Here is a 22,818-nt window from a genome sequence, read left to right as displayed (position 1 = left end):
TCTTTGAACAGTGATGCAAACTTACATATAATAGCACATTGGAATAATGACATCTGCATTTCCATGGATTCTAATAAATTACGTATGTGTCCTGGTGAACAAAGCAGGGACAGAGGGACATGAAATTTTGTTTGAGAGTCCTAGAAGTTGTTTCTTTACTTCATTGCTCAATAATCCTCATATTGAGGTTTTGTTATCATTTTTGATAGCAGGTAACAATGTTTTAAAAAAATATCACCCCAAAGAAAATTTTAATATTACTTTGATTGGCAGAAAAAAGACAACAAGAACAACGTTGACCTGGCTGACTATTACACATGTAAAGTTTCCCCCACTGGTTTGTAGGTAGCCTCTATATTAATCTTTATTCTACTTTATAAACCAAGTACAGGAAGCTTCTGCTTGGATACAAGAACATGTGTGATAAAATAAATCATTTTTAACTAGCATTAGCATTTATATTTCTAGGGCAAATTGTTCATGTATAAATGTAGTAGGCAGGCCATTCACATTCTACCTTTCCAATCCCCAGATAACCTGATTTTTTTAACTTACATAAGGCAAAGGACAGAAAAATTATAGTACAGTTAGAGGTCAAAGTCAGCTCTGTTATATGTTTCAATCATTTATGTAGATTCCCCAGATATAACACAGGTCTCCATGAGTAGAAAAAAGAAGCAGAAAAAGCTAATTCTGAGTAAAATGGTCCTGTGTAAACAGATGGATAGGGACAGTTGCGCCTCTGCTGATTTTCAAACAGTTAAAACTTTACCAACAAGGAGAATGAGGGGATAACAAAAGCTTAGAGTGGAAGGATGGATTGTTGTATTTTAAATTTAACCCAGTCACGTTTGTGAAGTTTCAGCAATGAGGGACAGCATGGTGATAAATTTATAATACATAACTGCTCTAACCTGAGATAAGTATACATATAAAGGCAATAAATACATATATCTGATTAGATGACTTTTATGTATCCAATACACAAAAGTGGAATTATTAGGCCAAAATTTTTACTTACTTTATTGTTATTAGATTTGTTTTGACTTTAATTTCTTGACTAATTTCTTTCTTCATTTCCAAAAATGTCTGCTGGTGTTGACATCACAAAGCAGTTCCCAGAAGAACTGTGGAGGATTCAAGTATGGTGAAAATGAGGAATCACACTTCTCAGTCACACACTCAAACAAATGTTCACTGGGGTCCAATGTGAGAAAAAGGAAATCCATACTTGTTTTAGGGAGAAAAAAATAATCAAAGTCCTTTGTATTTGATGAAATAATGAACATATTTTAAAATGAAAACTAAACAAAAACAGTTATTTATAACATCTGGCATAATATGAATTTTAACAAATATGAAGTGATAGTTTCAAACATAAAAATAAAATTCTATTAGCAAAAATGTAATTTTAAAAATTGTTTTGTTATAAAATAACCAAAGTTAGAGACACCATACTTCCTGATTTCAAGGTTGATTTCTATACCTGAAATGTGATTACATTATTCTAAAGATGGTTATAGAGAAAATAAACTATGATAGGCATTAAGAAATAAATTAAATGTAAATTATATTATTGATGTGTGAAGGACAAGCCACACTTTATCTTTGAATTCAGAATATCTGGAATTTGATACAGACACAGCACTGTATATTTTGCATATATTATTGTTTCTAGTATGATAATACCATTAAGCTTTACTACATATTCAAACATATATGTTTTAATTAATGGATCAAGTCATCACTCATTTAACATTACTAGATAAAGTTATATTAACTTATAGTGCTAATTAGAAAAAGATATATATAATGATATACATATATAATTCCTGAAATTCAGTGAGTTTTGCCATCACCCATACGGACATAGTGCCAATTTATATTAATGATTTTTAAATATTTCATTAGATATTTTCTTCATTTACATTTCAAATGCTATCCCAAAAGTCCCTAGGCCCCCTCTGCCCTGCTCCCCTACCCACTCACTCCCACTTCTTGGCCCTGGCGTTCCCCTGTACTGGGGCATATAAAGTTTGCAAGACCAAAGGGCCTCTCTTCCCAATGACGGCCCACTAGGCCATCTTCTGCTACATATACAGCTAGAGACAAGAGAGCTGGGGTACTCATTGTTTCATATTGTTGTTCCACCTATAGGGTTGCAGACCCCTTCAGCTCCTTGGGTGCTTTCTCTTTCTTCTCTATTGGAGGCTCTGTGTTCCATCTTATAGATGACTGTGAGCATCCGCTTCTGTACAGTGGATCAAAGACCTCCACATAAAACCAGAAACACTGAAATTTATAGAGGAGAAAGTGGGGAAAAGCCTCAAAGATATAGGCACAGGGGAAAAATTGCTAAACAACAGCAAAGGCCTGTACTGTAAGATCAAGAATCAACAAATGGGACATCATAAAATTGCAAAGCTTCTGCAAGGCAAAACACACTGTCAATAAGACAAAAAGGCCACCAACAGATTGAGAAAGAATTTTTACCAATCCTAAATCTGATAGGGGCCTAATATCCGATATATACAAAGATCTCAAGAAGCTGAACTCCAAAAATTCAAGTAACCCTATTAAAAAGTGTGGTATAAGAGACGGCTATACCATGGTCCCTTCATCAAAACCTTGCGGGAATATGCAATAATGTGTGGGTTTGGTGGCTGATTATGGGATGCATCCCTGGGTGGGGTAATATGTGCAGAAAGATGAGTAAAGTATCTTGTTCATGTTGATTATATGAATTATGAATAACTAATATATTATATCTTAAGTATTAAAGCACAGCAGGCTATATGGACCCCCAACTTAATGACTAGTTAAAAAACATGTTTCATAATTCATTAATTCTGGATGCTACTCACTTAAGGATAAAGTATACATTTGTTATATATATATATATCCTTTAAAATAGATATGAGGGAAACATATTATTGGTTTATAGATTTGATATTTTTAATTATGCATATTATGCACATATCTGTAAGTGATATAGTAACATGGGAATACAATATATTAGCTGATGGATTTTCAGCACATCAGTGAAAACTGCTGGAACTATAAAATATCACAATTGTGGCACTAAAATGTGATGGGATCTCTTGAAGTAATATTGGTTAATAATTTTGTTACCACCAATCAATGTGCTTTCTTTCCTAAATAAATATTGAAGTTCTGTATTGACTAAGAGAAATAAATATTAGGAGTCAATCCAAGGTTCAAGTCAATTATTATTTAAAATTAACAGATTTTATTTTTGTTCTGGAGATCATATCTGTATGTGTGTGTATGTTTGGAAAATGAATGTACATTTATGAACATATATGTGTAATATACACATTTGTGGACATTCTTTGACTAGGTTGATGGCAATAAAACTGTACTTCAGTGCTAAAGTTCCAGGTATTCGTGGACATATGTAGATTTTTACGTAGTTGTGAAAGATATTTCAGGTCATCTAATAAATATACAGGAAACACTCTTACACACTGAGTCAGCTAAACTGTCCCAAAAGTTCATATTTTAACATAATCAAAATGAAACATGGAGTGCTTTAGTATTTTTAGCTAACAGGTATTTGGACATAAACCCATGGTATATGTTTTATGAGATAAAAAATAACAAGGCTCAGCAGCGCAGTCTCCCTTTTCCACGGTTTGCGAATATGAATTAATTATCATGATCTTGTAAATATTCTACACTTGATCTTAGCCAAAAGGCCAGGAAGCAATCTTGTAAATATTCTAATTTGATTTTGTTTGAAACAAAATATTTATAATATTAAAAGTAAGTATAGAATTTCTTCTAGAATCTGTTTGTGTATGCATATGTTTACATAAAATTTAAAATTGCATTGTGTAGAAAATTATAAAAACATAATATATATTATAACATATACATTTTCTTCCATCACAGGCACTGGTTTTTAAACTCATGTCTAAGAATGTTGAAACATGCTATGCAGTTTTCTGGAAATTTTTATTATGACTTGATAGTGCTTAACAAATTCTTTATGATATATTCATCCCAAAATATGTTAGCTGCTTTATTACTGTATTGATAACCTACCATGACAAGGCAACTCGTAGAATGAAAGGTGAATATATTTGTACTTTTGGTTATAGAGGATTTGAGATGGCAGTATGTGACAGGTATGGCAACAGGAGGAGAAGCTGGGAGCTCACATTTTGAACATTTCTCTGCATGAGGCAGAGAAAGCAACCTAGAAGTAGCAAGACTCCTTACATTATCAAAGTCTTCACATGGTTGTATATCATCTTCAGCAGGGCCACACCTGCCAAGCCTCCCTAGCATCACCATCAATTAGGAATGAAGTATTCAAATGTTGAGACTATATGGTTAATCTGTCATTTAAACCACTGCACCAAAAAGTTAGAAAATTATGGTAGCATATAGATGGTTTGTAATGGTTTTGCACATGCACCATATAAGCATGAATCATATAATCATTGCTTCCATTGAGGTCATAATGACTAAAGGATGAGAGCCATGAACTAGACTGCAAAATCCTTAATCAAACTTTCCCTAAGGGTCATAGCCAATATTTATGTCATCTTCAAACAATAAAGGATCTTCTGATATCAAGTCAAATGTACATAATCCTTAGTAAATAGTCATTCATGGGAGAAAATATGAAATAAATCTACCAATTACTTTAAAATATAGGTATAGTTCTTATATACATGAAAATTAACTGAAAGAACCTCAAAGTGAGAGACTTAAATTGCAAAAGATATCCATAGCACAAATACATAAGCTAGCTGGTACATAGATGTACTAAGGTATTGGATGTAAAATTTTTAAATGCTCAATTATTTTTCACTGAAGCAATTGATATTTCAATTTTGCCTCTGAACTGTAATCGTTAATAGAATCTAACTAATAGAGTTCTCAGAACAATCAAGAAGTCAGAACACAGGTCTTGTTCCCTAGAATAAGCCTGATTATTATTCATTGTTAATTTATTTTACTTACTTCATTCATTTTGAAAAGCATATTGGTTGAAGGATGGATAATTTCAGCTGGAATGATTAAATTTCTTTATTCAGTCCAACATCCCATATGTAAACATTCAGAAAAGTGGAGCTGAACTGTTTTAGAATGTGAAGACTGAAAAGTGTGGAAGTAAAACTATATGTTACATAGCTTGGAACACAAAGATGAGAAAGAAATGATATAACTAAACTATTTTTTCATAGTTTTTGCAATAGCCTGGAGACAGGAACTTTCATGTTGCAACATCAAAACATATAAATAGTTGGAATCAAGCAGTTATAATAACCTCTTACAGAAGAATCTTAAGAAAGATATTGCCCTTTTAGCTAGATACAATCAATGTACAAATTCACTTGATTAGATAACCTAGAAAAAGTTTAATATTGTACCATCTTGTCACCTTGAAACAAGCTATTGTTACCCAGGAAGGAGGAACCTCAAAAGAAAGGAAATGCCTCCACATCATTGCCTGTAGTCAAGACTGTGGGACATTTTCTTGATGGATATGGCAAGTCCAAATCTATTGCTATACAGTACCAGCCCTGTGCATATTTTCCTGGATGTATAAAAAAATCACTTTTTGCAGATGATATGATAGTATATATGAGTGACCCTAAAAATTCCACCAGAGAACTCCTAAGCCTGATAAACAGCTTCAATGAAGTAGCTGGATATAAAATTAACTCAAACAAGTCAATGGCATTTCTGTAAACAAAGAATAAACATGCTGAGAAAGAAATTAGGGAAACAAAACCCTTCTCAATAGTCACAAATGATATAAAATACCTTGGCATGACTCTAAATAAGGAAGTGAAAGATCTGTATGATAAGAACTTCATGTCTCTGAAGAAAGAAATTAAAGAAGATCTCAGAAGATGGAAAGATCTCCCATGCTCATGGATTGGCAGGATCAATATAGTAAAAATGGGTATCTTGCCAAAAGCAATCTACAGATTCAACACAATCCCCATCAAAATTCCAACTCAATTCTTCAACAAATTAGAAAGGGCAATCTGCAGATTCATCTGGAATAACAAAAACCTAGGACAGCAAAAACTCTTCTCAAGAGTAAAAGAACCTCTGGTGGAATCACCATGCCCGACCTAAAGCTGTACTGCAGAGCAATTGTGATAAAAACTGCATGGTACTGGTATAGTAACAGACAAGTAGACTAATGGAACAGAATTGAAGACCCAGAGGTGAACCCACACCCCTATGGTCACTTGATCTTTGACAAGGGAGATAAAACTATCCAGTGGAAAAAAGACAGCATTTTCAACAAATGGTACTGGCACAACTGGCTGTTATCATGTAGAAGATTGTAAATTGATCCATTTCTATCTCCTTGTACTAAAGTCAAATCTAAGTGGATTAAGGAACTCCACAAAACTAGAGACACTGAAACTTATAGAGGAGAAAGTAGGGAAAAACCTCAAAGATATGGGTACAGGGGAAAAATTCCTGAATAGAACAGCAATGGCTTGTGCTGTAAGAGAATTGACAAATGGGACCTCATGAAACTGCAAAGCTTCTGCAAGGCAAAAGACAACGTCAATAAGCCAAAAGATCACCAACAGATTGGGAAAGGATCTTTACCTATCCCAAATCAGATAGGGGACTAATATCCAATATATATAAAGAACTCAAGTAGGTGGACTCCAAAAAATCAAATAACCCCATTAAAACTGGGGCTCAGAACTGAACAAAGAATTCTCACCTGAGGAATACAGAATGGCAGAGAAGCACCTGAAAAAATGTCCAACATCCTTAATCATCAGGAAAATGCAAATCAAAACAACCCTGAGATTCTACCTCACACCAGTCAGAATGGCTAAGATCAAAAATTCAGGTGACAGCAGATGCTGGCGAGGATGTGGAGAAAGAGGAACACTCCTCCATTGTTGGTGGGATGGCAAGCTTGTACAACCACTCTGGAAATCAGTCTGGCAGTTCCTCAGAAAATTGGACATAGTACTACCGGAGAATCCAGCAACACCTCTCCTGGGCATATATCCATAAGATGTCCCAATCGGTAAGAAGGACACATGCTTCACTATGTTCATAGCAGCCTTATTTATAATAGCCAGAAACTGGAAAGAACCCAGATGCCCCTCAACAGAGGAATGGATACAGAAAATGTGGTACATTTACACAATGGAGTACTACTCAGCTATTAAAAAGAATGAATTTATGAAATTCCTAGCCAAATGGATGGACCTGGAGGGCATCATCCTGAGTGAGGTAACCCAATCACAAAGGAACTCACACAATATGTACTCAATGATAAGTGGATTTTAGCCCAGAAACTTAGGATACCCAAGATGTAAGATACAATTTGCTAAACGCATGAAACTCAAGAAGAACGAAGACCAAAGTGTGGACATTTTGCCCCTTCTTAGAATTGGGAACAAAACACCCATGGAAGGAGTTACAGAGACAAAATTTGGAGGTATGATGAAAGGATGGACCATCTAGTGATTGCCATATCCAGGGATCCATCCCATAATCAGCTTCCAAATGCTGACACCATTGCACACACTAGCAATATTTTGCTGAAAGGACCCAGATATAGCTGTCTCTTGTGAGACTAGGCCGGGGGCCTAGCAAACAGAAGTGGATGCTCACAGTCAGCTATTGAATGGATCACAGGGCCCCCAATGGAGGAGCTAGAGAAAGTACCCAAGGAGCTAAAGGGAACTGCAACCCTATAGGTGGAACAACAATATGAACTAACCAGTACCCCGGAGCTCTTGACTCTAGCTGCATATGTATCAAAAGATGGCCTAGTCGGCCATTACTGCAAAGAGAGGCCCATTGGACTTGCAAACTTTATATGCCCCAGTACAGGGGAACGACAGGGCCAAAAAGGGGGAGTGGGTGGGGAGGGGAGTGGGGGGGTGGGTATGGGGGACTTATGGGATAGCATTGGAAATGTAAATGAGGAAAATACCTAATTAAAAAAATTCAGTTGAGCATGCCATGCAGAGCAAGCCAGTAAGCAGTATTTCTAGATTGTCTCTGTCTCTGTTCAGGTCTCTAGGTTCTGCTTTTAGTTTATCTCACTGTAAACCCATTTACCCAACAAAGCAGCCACAAGAGTGTACACAAATGAGAAGTCCTGTTCTACAACATCAACATTTGTTCACATAACCACATCAGCAGGGAGAAGAAAGTTATGTATTTGCCTTTTGTTTTAAAAAGTACAAAGCATCATGAAACACAATATTTACTTATGAATTTCAAGCTTAAGAATTCTAAACTAACGTTCAAAATTATGTGGTACTTCTCTTGCGCTTATCATTAGGTGCTGAGTAATGATTTTATACGTTTTATTGGTAAACATACAGAATATTTATTTCACACATTTTAACTTGAATTTCTTTGATGAGTCTAGATTATGGCATCACATAATCTTTGCCTATATATTTCTTATAGCTACTTTAAAAGAAGTCAATAAAATACTCATATATTCCACCAAAGCCTAGAGTGCCTGAATAAAATACATGCTCGACTACATTCCAGCAGTTTATATTTCTAACAGTAAAATGTCTAGAGAATTTTTGTCACATAGTTGATGGAAGTGACATAACAAGTAATAATCTCCATTCAAGAACTGAAAGCACACTGATTACTTTAAAGGTGATACTCCCCAGGCAAATTTTAATTTTTTCAAGACAGTCTGCCTTCACTGATGACACTTGTAAAGATGATATCATGAAATGTGCATGGTATCTAAGCATTTGTCTCTCCACTGTGAAAAGTTTTAATGCCTCTCATTTGCTTAATTTTTGAGTATATGCAGTCATTAGAGTAGGAATTGAACTATATTTTGCACATGTGAGAAAATATATCCATTAATATCTGAATAAGAATAAATCAGTATCTTGTATTGTTTCCAAACAAGCCAAATGGTTTTGAATTTCTGTTTTAAGTGAAGTTTCACAGCACATGAAGAAAATGCAGCTACATATCTCTGATTCTACATTGTAGGTTTACAGTTTCCATGAGTACATTAGAGGTTGCTAACGTAGGTGGTTTGCTAAATGTTTCCCAATTATATGATTAACACTATATACACATTAGCTTATGCTTGTAAGATTACAGATGGTTTCAAGGTAAAGCTTATTAGAGGTAGTATCTTAGCAGAGGTAGACACTAGCCAGAGTACTTAAGGTAGATAGTAGTTTGGGTTTTGTTTTTTTATTTGTTTCAATTTTAGGGACTGAACAGACAAATTCTGTTACATATATTTTCTATCATAATGTTCTCTCCTCAGCCATAAAATTTAGATATTTTATAAATAAAAGTTAACAACTAAAAGAATAGAGTAGATCTTCAGCTAAAGAACCCCAGTATTTACTACATCTCTATTTAAAACATATTAGTGTGCAATGGAAAAATTCTTGTCTATATCCTGAGAAGATAGAAATTGAATAATGAAAATAACTGGTTATCTTCTCTTGTCTATTCCAAACAAAGTAATAAGAAATTTCTTTATTTTTGTAAATAATTAATTTACAAGCTTTTCAAAAATATAATAAAAATTATACTTCTGTCAAGATGGCCTAAGTACTAAACATTTAGCACATAAAGCAAATTAAAAATGATACTATTTGCTTCCTTAGTTTGTACTAAGGGGGCTCTATCCTCTCACAAGAACAGGGGAGAAAGATGAAGAAGGGACTCTGTGAGAGGAGTCTAGAAGGGGCAGCATTGGAATGTAAAAAAGCAAATAAATACTTTTTAAATGCATGGAGAAACTGAATCTACTGTACAAATTGAAATTAAAGCACTAAAACTGGAAATAAATCAACCTAAATATTGTAAAGGGGGGCAAATAATATGACCATAAAACTGAGGCTATCTTAAGAAGAGAAAAAAAATTGAGAAAATTAAAATGAGTTTCTTTAATTTTATATTTACTTTGTAGTGAAAATAAATTCGTTTTGCATACAATACATTAAATCAAAATTTCTCCTCTTTTGCTTCTTATGCCTCCCCCAAACTCCCATCTCCTCCATATCCACCATCCTCTCTACTTTCTCTTCAGAAAATAAAAGAATCCTCCACTTGACAACAACCAAACAGCACAAAACAAGAAACAAGAAGACAAGGCAACATAATAGGAAGAAAAGAGGCCAATGAGCAGGCAAATGGCTCAGAGAAACATTTACTCTCATTGTTAGGAATTCAACAGAAACAAGCTAACAGGCATAATGCTTACACAGAAGACTTGCTGACAACCCTTGCAGACCAGATGATGACACTTTAATCTCCATGTGCACAAGTGAGTGAACTCTCTTTAGGTGATTCAGTGAGTCCTGCTTTCCTGCTATCCCCAACCTCTCTAACTCCTAAAATGAGTTTCGAAATGTTAAATTGTAAGTGAAAAAGATTTATGATGACTTAGCTCCTGGAGTCCTATATGTTATGCCTATGAACACTTGGATATGCTTCTTTCACTGTGTCCAAGTCCCAGATACCAATCTCTTAAAGAATATTGGCTCTTCCTTTCCCAGTAGATACCAGTTGCCAACAGCTCCTCAGCTAAATGTCTGACATTGTGACCTGCTCACCTCTCCATGCCATGATTTTGTTTGGCCTAAGCTTGCATGGGTCTTAATGCATGGTGTCACAACTGTTGTGAGTTCACAGGTACAGTTGTCCTGCTGGATCAAGGAAATGTATCAGACAATACATAATGAATGTGTCAGTACCTACAGCTTACCCAGATTAAACTGTGAATTAGTTGGGATAAGAAAATGCCACAGCTGCTAAAGATTCATGCTGCAAAGCCTATTCATCTGAATATAACTCCAGGGAACTTGATATACATTAATAGCAAAAATATATTAATAAATATGCTAAAATAATTCTGCAAAGCAGTAAGTACTCCAACATTATTCACCAATAAGCAAACCAACCCATTTCCCCAAAAGACAAATACAATATGTATTGATTTATATGTAGATGTTAGCTTTTAATTAAATTATAGCCAAGCAATAGACCCAGAGATGCTAGGAATAGATAACGGAACTAGTGTCAGAGACAGGGATTTCCCTGGGATGGACAGAGGCTGGGATGAGAAATGAGAAGAGGTGCTGAGTGGGTAGGGAGATGGTGTTGAGGAAGGGAATGCATCTACAAGGAGAGACAAAGAGAATTATGGAATATTAGAGGGCTACTACTGAAATCTAGTGCACTACAAACTTCCTAAAATATATGAAGTTGATCATAATGAAGTTTCCACTTAAGGAGGGATCTAAAGTCCCAACATTAGTTCTGTTGTCCCCAAATGAAGCTTCCAGAACTGAGACTATTGTCCAAAAGTGTCTATTGAAATCATCAAAGAACCTAGTTTGTGTCCAAGAAACAGGTAGGTCTCTGAAAACTAACAATGTAAGGCCCAATTGCTGAAGACCACACCTGTACAATTCAATGAACAAGGAGAGGGTGAGAATTGAGCTGGTCCCTGAATAGAACTTCCACCCCATGTTCTAGTGCCTATGACATGGAAAATGACACCAAGAATGAAATATAAATGCCAACCTCACCACAAAACCTTTTATGCACATTCTGTCCCACTTGAAAAATACATCAATGCGGTGGTGCAAAGCTTGTGAGAGAACCAACCAACATGGGATTTTACTTAAAGCTCACCAAGGAAAGGAATCTGTATCAAATACTGTTTGCATGACCAAGAACCAGAGACAAGATAGCCCAGAGACCTGGAGTAAATCCAGGTCATAAAAAGAAAAAAAGAGTTTATGTCTTCTGGTGGGCTTCAGATACAGAAGGACTCAGATATCTTTAAGGAAGGAACTTAGTAGTGGAAGTTTTACCATGATTTAGTGAATATATGGGCAACATAAATTGGTATTCTTTTTTTTAATCTTTATTTTGAAGGAAGTCACAGAGTAGGTAAAGTGAGCATAGGATGGCTGGGAAGTAAATGTTATTGAGGTGTTATGGTGAAAAAAAAATTAACAATAAAATTACTCATGATACACTACTACAATCATAGATTGGTGCATTATTCTGTCAGCATCAGAGAAGCTTGCTCCTGAAGCAGTTGAGAGCAAATACAGAGATCAATAGCCAAATACACAACTATAAATGGGATTTCTCCAACAAATCCTTTCCCTCTGAGTTCAGACAATTCCTTAGAAGACATGGTATAAAGAGTGTAAGAGCCAGAGATAATGAAGAACACCAGGGGAGCAAGACCCTCTAAATCAACTCAAAGCTTATTGTAGCTCACAGAGACTGGAGTAGCAAGCACAGGATACATGGGTATGCTCTAGATCATATATATATATATATATATATATATATATATATATATATATATATATATATATGAAACAGCTTTCAGTATAGAATTTTATAAGACATATGAATGTGTGATTGAGTATTATAAAAGACTGATTCTTATGTTTTCTTAGGACTCTTTTCTTACTGTTGATATGCTTTGTCCAATTTCAGTGTGATATTTTTGTGGCTGTTGTTTTGTTTTTATGTTATTATGTTTTATTGTGTTAAAATAGATTTTATAGAATAGGAGAAATAAATTCCAATGTTTACTACATGCAAAGTGACTTTAGTCAAAATTAAACATAAGTAATAAAAATATTAATGTATTGATTGTGAAATATTTTAATTACAAATATCACTGTGTGAGATAGTACATGTTACTGACATTTGTTACATCATAAGAGATACATATTTTAATTGTATGCAATAAATTCATGTATGTTTTCTAATTAAATTAAATGAGTAAACATCATGTGTGGTAGTTACTGACAGACTGATGTAAGCAATGTGGGTATCCAGCAATGTATCATCTGTTGATATGGACAGTTATTTTTTCTGTTCATTCACTTCATGTGTACACATATGCATATGCCAAGAAAGCTGTTGAGTAAGATGAAATGTTACAAAAAATTGCTGAAGAATCTGAGTCTAGTCAACTTTGGGAACTGTGAGTGAAACAGCAATGAATATTTTCCAAGGATAGTTACATATTTTGATCTTTGACACCAGATTCATTTTAGCAGTAATATTACAATCAAGGCAAATTAGTGTAACACACTCATTCTGAAGTTAATACTAAGCTTTTACAATAGAAAAATACAATCATTTTCATTGAATTTTCCTTTTGAAAATTGATATATTATTAGAATATGTATTTGCCATGTTTTCAAATGTCATTTTTTTTCTTACAGGAATCTTTTAAAAGACAGAGTAACACTTTGCCATACATATTTTGTACCATAAGTTAACCATTATCAATGTAAATTGATGTTCTTATTTATTTATGTAACACAATTTTTTAAGATATCACATATTATGTATTCATGTATTTTGCTGTGTTTTATAATTTTGATTAAATATTCCATATTAAGGATAGAATAAGTAACTTGATTTTATTCAAACAGATTCAATCATAGAGACATACAAAATTAATTTCATGTTTCATAGGATATTTCCCTCAAATATTGCTTAGAACACTTTATATTGAATGGTAACATGAACACTATAAAATAAATGCCAAAGAAGCTTGTATGATATAGAAAATGTATGTTTTCAAAATATTGGAGTGAAGGATAAAAGAAAAAAAATCAAATATGCTTACATTTTAACCCAGATAGGAAATGACTCACTTTTACCCTAGTTCTCGATGCAACGCTACCTTAGGACATCATTGTATCATTGATTTCCATCCCCTTTTCTGTTGAATTATACCTTCAAGGTCCAATACACTTATAGGAAAAGAAAAGCATATGTTCTGTTTTCCAATCTATGAAGAGGTAAAATTCATTGCACTTAGTTATCAATAACAATAAAATTCTTGTCTGACATCATAGGCACACTTAAAAATGCAATTACCTATTTTCATACAAAATGATCTATCTAATATATACCTAGGGTCAATATTTATATTAGCTTATTTGATTTACAGCATATCAACTCCATTCAGATTTTATACACATTAACGCTCACAGTAAAACTGGACATTATTCTAGAGATAAGAATCTCTTGAAATGGAGTTGTTACTCTAAGACAATGAGTTCCCTGAATATGCTGACTATCACTCTGAGACAGCCTATCAATACCATTTTACTTTTAGAAAGTATTTTTCGGACCATTAGGTTGAACCCAATTTTTGTGGTCTTGTGTTTCAGAGAATTCTTCTTCCTCCACCTTCAAGGTTCTCTGGTTTTTATTTGATCTTACTTAAGACTTAGTATAACTATCTTTGAATCCAAATGGGCAATAGTTTATGACCAAAGCAGAAACTGATATGAGGCATAAGTCACATTTTTTCAAGAATAAAAATGTTTGAACAAGTGCAATGCTGAGAATTTCACTCAAAAATCAATGAATCACTTTCAAACTGTATACATGTATATTCCTTAATAACCCTGTCACAGAATTTCATCATAAGTAGAGTCTAGCTGCTGTTTTTGTAACTCTGTTAATAATATTTATTAGCATTAGAAGATAGGATAAATTTTCATGAACACCTTTCCAAGTTCATTAATTAGAGCTATGTATATTTACTTTATATATTATTATTTCTAAATATAAAATTCTTTGGTGATACTAAATACAGTTATATTTAAATTTTACATGAGACATTGAAAAGTTCGTGTCTTACATATTTCAGGCATATTTAATGTGGAAGGAAGACAATGCATATACGTTTAGACTCTAGGCATCAAGAGATTGATCAAATTTTTTTCAGACTCTCTGTTTTTTCTCTTCTTGCTTAAGTTCCCACTTCTTCATTTCCTCTATCCCTTTCTCATGCTTTCCCTAAGTTTCTTCACTTCTTCCCTGGTTTCTTTTTATATATTTATTAAAACATTTTGATAATATCTACTGACATTATAAATTGTAATGTACTATACAACTTATCCATCATATGCTCCAGGCTTTATAGAACTTTACAAACTTATGCTCTTACTAGAAGTTTGCACATATGAAAGAAAAAACCAATACTCATTTTCTCTTTAAATCATTTGTGGCAAACAGTATGTTACTCTTTTCTATGACTATTATTACTATAGATGCTTCACAAAGATATAAATGTACAATATGCTATCATCTGTGACTGATGAACTTAGGATGGTTTGAAATGGCTTTTATGAGTATAAAGCTAATAGACAATAAATGACTATCAGAGTTTAATCTGGTATTTTGGTTTTTCTTTGGCTATAAATAGGTATTGAAATATTCTGATGATGGCAGGTAGTGGCAGCTAGCCACATCTCCTAGATAGTAACATGATGGATATGGTAAATTACAAGTGTTCTGCAATAGTCTCTCTCGCTAAACTCTGGTTTTCAGTAGGATGAACATATTATTTTTTTATGTCACATATATGATCAACTTATAATAGATGTGCCTCAGGCCTTGAAAAAGAAGTTTGGGCAGTGTAAATACATTAAATACTAAACATGTACACTACACAGACCAAGAAAATATCTAACCTTATACTGGAATACCAAAATATTGGCAATGTTGACCTTGGGAAGCTCTGTCTAAAGGGATAAGCTTTAGAAACACACACACACACACACACACACACACACACAGAGAGAGAGACCGAGAGACAGAGAGAGAAAGAGAGAGAGACAGAGAGAGACACACACAGAGAGAAACTGAATGAAAATGACACTACAAAAATGAAAGTATAGTTTGAACTCCAGCAGTCCTGTGGTAGCCAGAAACAAACTATTCAGCTGGAAGGTCATATTGTTTTCCGTGAATAAAGGAAAAATTAATGAGATTCAATCAAAAATTTGGAAAAGACAGAGTCTAGAAATCACAGATACTTATTCACTCATCATAAGGACTAACCACAGAAATCCCAATATTGACATCACTAATATTCATATGATGGGTCAGTACTCTACAAACTCTAATTTTCCTTCATATACATAAAAGTTGGCTATTCCATCCCTATTCATGTCTTACATTTTGCATATATTGTGGTCAGATACTTGTCTCCAAAGTTTATTAATAAAGAAAATATGTGAAGATAGACATACTACAAGTCCATTCTGAATACATTGACTTAGATGTGGGTGGAAAGGACTTTTATCTCACAAATAATGAAGCACTTGGTAACTTACCAGGATTAGGAAAGAATTTATTTTGTACTATTAACAATCAATAAATTTGTTCCTCAATTATTCACATACTTGTGAAATTATGTCAATACAATAACAGGGTTTATTTGCATATTTTTGTACTTGATAGTTTATGTCTGCTTGACTGAAGATAAAGTCATCTGAGAGTAGAGAGCCTCAATTAAGAAAATGCCTCCATATACTGGGTTGTAGACATTCCTGTAAGCCATTTTCTTTATTGAATTTATTCTTTTTTTCATACATCACATCGCAAAGAAAGAATTCACCTCCATTATCTCCTTGAGACTCCATTCCACCAATCCATTCCTGCATTTTCATTCAGAAAAGAGCAAGCCTCCCAGTTGTATCAACTGAATATGGCATATCAGGTGGCAAAAGATTAGGCGCCTATCCATATTATTAAGGATGGAAGAAGCAATGCAGTAAGAGGAAAAGGGTCCCAAAATTAAGTGAAGGAATCATAAAAGCCCCTATTTCCACTGTTAGAAGTCTCAAGAGAAGTCCAAGCTACATAACTTTAACGTATATGCACAGGAGCGTAGATCAAACCAATGAAAGCTTTCCAAGAGTTGGTTAATTCTCTGTGAGCCCTTATGAGCCAAAATTTATTGATTCTGTTTTGTTCTGGTTTCCTTGCCATTCTTGCCCATATAATCCTTCCTCTATAATTCTTCTCCAGAATTCCCTTAGGTCTCCTAGGAGTATCAGCTAAACACTGCAAAACTAGCTACAGTAAGACCAGTCGTGTATGGTCATATCAAGGCTTCACTATGAAACCCAAGAGGAAAAGAATACTGAAATAAAGGAATAAGTAGGTTAAAAAAGTCAGGGAAAGACCCTGCTCCTGCAGGCAGGATGTCTACAAGAACACAAGCTACTCAACCCTAATATATATATTAGAAGATATTAGAAATATGCATATATATATATATATATATACACACATGTATATATGCAGAGGACCTAGATGTTCTTTATGTTCCCATGAGTCAGTTGATTCTGTGGGCTGTATTCTCCTGGTTTATCCCTTTCCCCTGTGATTCCTCTGGTCCTCCAATCCCCTGCAGGACTTGCAAAACTCCATTCTAATTTTGGCTCTGGTACTCTGCAAGTGCTCCCATCAGTTGCTAGATGAAGTCTCTTCTAATCTCTTTGACAGTAATTATGTAAGGCTCAAGTTCCAGAACACTGTGGAGTCAGGACAAACTTTAGTCAAAGGTTTTGTGGCTGAATTGCTTTATCTCTAACTTGAGGCCTTGCCTGGTTTCAGAAAATGCCCAGTGCATTGCTAGGGATCTTTCTAGGGTTACTCTCATAGATTTTATGGAATTTCCGTTACACTGGGTTTCCACATTGTACCTGAAATGTCCCCAGTTCCAGTAGTTTCTCCCATTAATTTTTACCTTAATATTTTGTGTCATTTGTTTCCAACCACAAACATCCCCATTCTACCTGTGAGATCTATTCTATTTCCTCTTCTGAGAGAGATTCTTGCATCTCCCCTTAAATCCTCCATGTTACTTGGACTTTCTCGGTCTGTGTTCTGCAGCATGGATTTTTTTTTAGTTTTCAGATAACATCTACATATAAGTGAGTACATACCATGGTTTTCCTTTCTGTGTCTGGGTTACTTTACTCAGTAAGAATTTTTTCTATTCCTATCTATTTGCCTGCAAATTTCATGATGTCATTGTTCTTGGCAGCTGAGTAACACTCCAGTGTGTAAATATACCACATTTTCTTTATTCATTCTTTGGTTGAGGGATAACATTTAGATTGTTTCAAGCTTTTGGATATTGAAAAAGATGACAGAAATATATACTGGAATAAACGAAAGAATATTCAAATGATGCTTGTCTACCTGAATATCAGTATGTAGAAGAATTCAAATAGACCTATAACTATAACCCTGCACAAAACTAGAACCCAAGTGGATCAAAGACTTCAACATACAATGTGATGCTCTGAACCTGTTAGAAGAGAAAGAGGGGAATAGCGTTAAATGAATTGGCAGAGGGACAACTTCCTGAACAGAACAATAATAGCACAGACCTGAGGAACAACAATTAATAAATGAGGCCTCATGAAACTGAACACCTCTGTAAAGCAAAGGGCACCTTCAATGAGAAAAAAAACGGCAGTGGAAAAAGATTTTTCACAATCTCCACATCTGACAGAGGGCTAATATCAAAATATATAAAGAATTTATTAAACTAGACATCAGTAAATTAAATATTCCAATTTTAAAATGGGGTATGGATATAAACAGAGAATTCTCAACAGAGGAATCTCAAATGGCAAAAATAGAAAAAAAAATCCTTAAGGAAATGATAAATACCCTTAGCCTTCAGGGAAATGGAACTCAACTCTTTTGAGTTTACTCTGTGTACCTGTCAAAATAACTAAGGTCAAAAACAAAAGGAATGGCTCATGATGACAAAGATGTGGAGCAAGGGTAAACACTCCTCCACTGCTTGTAGGGGTGCAACTTTTACAGGAACTTTGGAAAAATATACCAATTTCTCAGAAATTTGAGAAAATCTACCTCATGATACAGCTATGCCCCTCCTGGGCATATGCACAAAGGACACTCTATCTTATCACAAAGATAATCATACAACTATATTCATTACTGCTTTATTTATAAGGTATTTTTCTTAAGTAGTGATTGAGGGAGGAGGGCTCAGGCCATTATTATTGGTACAATCCCTGGGAAAAGGGTTCTGGCTTCTATAAGAAAGCAGGCTGATCTCTTTAGCTCCTTGGATACTTTCTCTAGCTCCACCATTGGGGGCCCTGTGCTCCATCCAATAGCTGAATGTGAGCATCCACTTATGTGTTTGCTAGGCCCCGGCCTAGTCTCACAAGAGACAGCTATATCAGGGTCCTTTCAGCCAACGCTTGGTAGTGTATGCAATGGTGTCATCGTTTGGAGGGTAATTATGGGATGGATCCCTGGATATGGCAGTCTCTAGATGATCCATCCATTTGTCTCAGCTCCAAACTTTGTCTCTGTAACTCCTTCCATGGGTGATTGTTTACAATCTGCAACCCTGTAGGTGCAACAACATAATGAACTAACCAGTACCCTGGAGCTCTTGACTCTAGCTGTATATGTATCAAAAGATGGCTTAGTCGGCCATCACTGGAAAGAGAGGCCCATTGGACATGCAAACTTTATATGCCCCAGTACAGGTGAATGCCAGGGCCAAAAAATGGGAATGGGTGGGTAGGGAAGTGGGGGGGAGGGTATGGGGAACTTTTGGGATAGCATTATAAATGTAATTGAGGAAAATACATAGTAATAAAAATATTAAAAAAAAAAAGAAAGCAGGCTGAACAAGTCATGAAGAGCAAGCCAGTAAGTAGAACACGTCCAGGGACTGCATCTGCTCCTACCTCCAGATTTCTGTCTGAATTGAATTCCTGTGCCAACATCATTCTATGATGAGCAGTGTTATAAAAACATAAACAAGATAAACTCTTTTTCCTACATGTTGCTTTGGTAATGGTGTCTCATCATAGAGATAGTAAACCTAAGATACTTATCTACTTCAATATTCAACCCATTCAAATCTGGTACCTGCTCAAACATCACATACAGAGTGACCATACTCTTAATCACCAAGTATCTGGGCACAATTTAGCCACTCTTTGTCAGAGCTGTTAATATCAAGAATTAGAAAACTACATTCTGGTCATGATATTATGTTTTAAATAGTGGTTAAGTACATTTATCCTGTGCCTGGCAGTAATCAGCATCTCAGAAAATTTTAAACTGATCCTATGCATTATTTTCTGTAAAATACTTTTATTTCCTTCCCAAATTGGTTGCTTACATTCTTGCAGTAAATTATTTTTCTGGTTTCACTTTTATAGTACATGGCAGATTTTACATCCAAACTAAAAATAATCTCTGTCCTACCACTGGGTATTGTTTGCATTGACTGGACCATTCTCAAAGAGAAGAGGAAGGTGAGATGGGGTGAGGACTTGTGTGGCAAGGCTCTGGTAGAAGAAGAAGGGCTGATATTGTGTTGTAAATAAATAAATACATTTTAAAAAGATTCTTCAAAAATGTCAGCCATATGCATTGTGTTTCAGAAAAACTTTACTGTTTTAGTCACAGAGCAAACATTTGTTAGATTCTTCATAGACATCTGGGAATGAGAATATGAGTAAAATAAAATATAATTATAATTGGTTCCACAGAAAGCCTATTTCACAATACTTTAAGGAAAGAAGCCCCCTCTAGGATGTATTATTAGATTACACTAAACAGCAGTGACTTTTTTACTAACACTCCATACAACAAATTAGGCTTATATGAAGTTATGAAGCTTCTAGAAAACCAAATTACTCATTAAATGTACAAATTAGCTCTGTTTAATGACTCACTAATTTCAAAAGGTTGTTATTTACTGTTACTTGTATGAGATATATTATGTGATTACTAACAACACACAATATCAAATATCATTCAATATACGTCAAATTATTGCTCTCATATTCAATTATGGGACAAATAACTAAAATAAATATTGTTTTGCATGTAAGACTTTAACAGTTTACTCTAAAAGGTATTCACTCTCTCAAAATATAAATTGCATGATTAATAAATATGTATGTTCCACAGAACATACATTTTTATTAATTTTATTCCAAGAGCAGCTTCTTGCTAGTTATTATCCAGGTTGGAGCATGTCCAAGAAACTCAAAATCTTGGAGAATAAGCAATCCATCAGCAACACTCATGCTCTCAGTTTGAATTTAATTATTTTTCTGAGTATGCCAGAAACAGGTAGAGTGTTTCTCTAAACTGTAGGATTGGAAATATGTCAAATAACAATACATTCATTGATAACAAGCTTCCATCCCACATTTCTTTGTTTTGGTTTGTTTTGTTTTGGTTTGGTTTGGTTTGGTTTTGGTTTTGGTTTTGGTTTTTATTAGATATTTTATTTATTTACCTTTCAAATATTTTCCCATTTTCTAGTTTCCCCTCTGAAACCCCCCATCCCTTCGCCCCTCCCCCTGCTCACCAACCCACACACTCCTGCTTCCTGGCCGTGACATTTCCCTATACTGCGGTATATAACCTTCACAGACATAAGGAGTGAAGAAAGTGGGAAAATGTATCCTTTACCCTACATGGAGTTATTTTATATTTAAATATGTATCTCAAATCTTAACAATTACTTAGTGCATCTTCTAATAGTGCTGTATTATGTACGGAAAACAGCTCAACATGACGAGTATATGCATTACAGGTACAGTGAATAACCAACATCAACCTATAATTTTGTTATAAATATATAATTAAACATTTCATTTTAGAGTATTACATGGACTCATAAAATAATGTCCAAAGGCTTGCTGCTGTTAAAGTTAAAGAACCTCATCTTCCTCTCCTTCCTCCTTCAATGTTTGAGTACTGTAAATGTTTGTGCTCTCTCATTACATTAAGCACTATAATCAAAAGCAACACAGGGAGGAAAGGGTTTCATTGTCTTACATATTCATGCCTCAGATCATCAACAGGGGAGTCAGTGTAGGAACCTAGAAGAACTGAAGCAAAGGCCATGAAATGACACTGCTTACTGGCTACACTCTATGATCAGCCTGCTTTTGTATACAAGCCCTTAATACCTTCCGAGTGATGGCACTGCCCATAGTAGGAACAGCTCTCCGTCATCAATCATTAATCAAGAATACACTCCATAGACTTGCCATCAGTCCTTTGATGGCTGAGGTTCCTTCTTCCCAGATGACTTTTTTATATCAAATCAAATCAAATCAAATCAAATCAACAAACAAACAAACAAACAACAAACTAACTGGGACAGGGGAAAGTATTAGCATGTAAAGGTTAGGAGTATTTAACATTAAACCCACCAGGTAAGGAGATTTGATTCTGAGACACACTTTAGTTATTCAATCACCTTATTAATCACAGACCTAGAAAACGGTTCAGGCCATTATTCAGGTTTGTAAGTAGCATGTTTTATATAAAAACAATAAAGCAGGTTATTTATTATTATTATTATTATTATTATTATTATTATTATTTATTATTATTTGGTAAACGGTGCATAGTAGTTCATCCTATCATAAGTATATATGTATACAATTTTGATTGTAGTATATTTCTTTCATTTTTGTTTAACACTGACTTTTGTGCTGTTCTTATTAAATTTCATTAACCTTTTTTTTGTGTTTCTTTTTTGGTCATTGGTGTTGTTCTGATAAGTTAACCTAGGATTTTAGTATGCAAGGAAAGGCTTCTACACTGAGCCTGATTCCGAGTTACATTTTATTTTTAATCTTGAGCAAATTCTGTAGTAATATTTGCAATCTATCCTATTACTTACTCTTTTCTATTTCACTTAATTTTCCAAGTGATTATTATTCTCCCCCTTTTATTAATTTCAGGTATATTTTTCCTTTTATTGTTTAGCAACTTGTGGTACAACATAAAGTTGTTTACTTACAATAACTTTGTTTTTTTTTAATTTTTATTAGGTATTTTTATTAGGTATTTTCATTTACATTTCCAATGCTATCCCAAAAGTCCCCCATACCCTCCCCCCGCTCCACTCCCCTAACCACCCACTCATACTTCTTGGCCCTGGCAATCCCCATA

At 34.5% G+C, this 22,818-nt stretch overlaps 1 long non-coding RNA gene across 1 annotated transcript in view; it reads right to left on the bottom strand.

Annotated features, from left to right (window-relative positions):
* Window positions 1-1,029: 1,029 nt before the first annotated feature.
* Window positions 1,030-22,818, bottom strand: part of Gm41225 — a 124,876-nt gene continuing 103,087 nt past the window's right edge. The window contains exon 3 of the long non-coding RNA XR_874883.1: window positions 1,030-1,127. This is a non-coding gene — a long non-coding RNA (predicted gene, 41225). The remainder of the gene's footprint in view (window positions 1,128-22,818) is intronic.

The sequence above is a fragment of the Mus musculus genome, chromosome 14, assembly GCF_000001635.26.
Source record: "Mus musculus strain C57BL/6J chromosome 14, GRCm38.p6 C57BL/6J".
Taxonomy (NCBI): Eukaryota; Metazoa; Chordata; class Mammalia; order Rodentia; family Muridae; genus Mus; species Mus musculus.
Note: the sequence above shows the minus strand (reverse complement) of the source record. Positions and strands in the feature narration are given on the sequence as shown.